Genomic DNA, 2,021 nt, shown 5'->3' with positions numbered 1-2,021 from the left:
CTTACTTGGATCAAAATTTCAATGATTTGTATAGTCATGACTCTCTTGTTGAAAAATCGAAAATTTTCAAAAAATGTTTTTTCTATCGAAAATGTCAAATTTATTCATTTTTGGCTTATTCATACTTAGTCCAGTCATAAAGGACCCTATGTATACATTTTGACTTACTTGGATCAAAATTTCAATGATTTGAATAGTCATGACTCTCATGTTGAAAAATCGAAAATTTTTAAAAAATGTTTTTTTCTATCGAAAAATGTCAAATTTGATTATTTTTGGCATTTTTAAACTAAGTCTAGTCATAAACGACCTGTATGTATACATTTTGACTTACTTGGATCAAAATTTCAATGATTTGTATAGTCATGACTCTCATGTTGAGAAATCGAAAATTATCAAAAAGTGTTTTTTCTATCGAAAAATGTCAAATTTGATCATTTTTGGCCTTTTTATACTTAGTCCAGTCATAGAGGACCCTTTGTATATATTTTGACTTACTTGGATCAAAATTTCAATGATTTGTATAGTCATGACATTCTAGTTGTAAAATCGGAAATTTTCAAAAAATGTTTTTTCTATCGAAAAATGTCATATTTGATCATTTTTGGCTTATTTATGCTTCGTCCAGTCATAAAGGACCTCTGCGTATACATTTTGACTTACTTGGATCAAAATTTCAATGATTTGTATAGTCATGACTCTCATGTTGAAAAATCGAAAATTTAAAAAAATGTTTTATCTATCGAAAAATGTCAAATTTGATCATTTTTGGATTATTTATACTTAGTCCGGTCATAAAGGACCTCTTTGTATACATTTTGACTTACTTGGATCAAAATTTCAATGATTTGTATAGTCATGACTCTCATGTTGAAAAATCGGAAATTTTCAAAAAATGTTTTTTCTATCGAAAATTGTCAAATTCGATCATTTTTGGCCTTTTTATACTTAGTCCAGTCATATAGGACCTCTTTGTATACATTTTGACTTACTTGGATCAAATTTCAATGATTTGTATAGTCATGACTCTCTTGTTGAAAAATCGAAATTTTTCAAAAAATGTTTTTTCTATCGAAAAATGTCAAATTTGATCATTTTTGGCTTATTTATACGTAGACCAGTAATAAAATACCCCTTTGTATACATTTTGACTTACTTGGATCAAATTTCAATGATTTGTATAGTCATGCCTCTCATGTTGAAAAATCGGAAATTTTCAAAAAATGTTTTTTCTATCGAAAAATGTCAAATTTGATCATTTTATGCTTTTTTATACTTAGTCCAGTCATAAAGGACCTCTAGGTATACATTTTGACTTACTTGGATCAAAATTTCAATGATTTGTATAGTCATGACATTCTAGTTGTAAAATCGGAAATTTTCAAAAAATGTTTTTTTCTATCGAAAAATGTCATATTTGATCATTTTTGGCTTATTTATGCTTCGTCCAGTCATAAAGGACCTCTGCGTATACATTTGGACTAACTTGGATCAAAATTTCAATGATTTGTATACTCATGACTCTCATGTTGAAAAAACGAAAATTTTCAAAAAATGTTTTATCTATCGAAAAATGTCAAATTTGATCATTTTTGGATTATTTATACTTAGTCCGGTCATAAAGGACCTCTTTGTATACATTTTGACTTACTTGGATCAAAATTTCAATGATTTGTATAGTCTCATGACTCTCATGTTGAAAAATCGAAAATTTTCAAAAAATGTTTTTTCTTTCGAAAAATGTCAAATTTGATCATTTTTGGCTTATTTATACTTAATCCAGTCATAAAGGACCTCTATGTATACATTTTGACTTACTTGGATCTAAATTGCAATGATTTGTATAGTCATGCCTCTCTTGTTTAAAAATCGAAATTATTCAAAAAATGATTTTTCTATCGAAAAATGTCAAATTTGATCATTTTTGGCTTATTTATACTTAGTCCAGTCATATAGGACCTCTATGTATACATTTTGACTCACTTGGATCAAATTTCAATGATTTGTATAGTCATGACTCT

The sequence above is a fragment of the Chrysoperla carnea genome, unplaced genomic scaffold (genome assembly GCF_905475395.1).
Source record: "Chrysoperla carnea unplaced genomic scaffold, inChrCarn1.1, whole genome shotgun sequence".
NCBI classification, from domain to species: domain Eukaryota; kingdom Metazoa; phylum Arthropoda; class Insecta; order Neuroptera; family Chrysopidae; genus Chrysoperla; species Chrysoperla carnea.
This window is presented reverse-complemented; position numbering follows the sequence as displayed.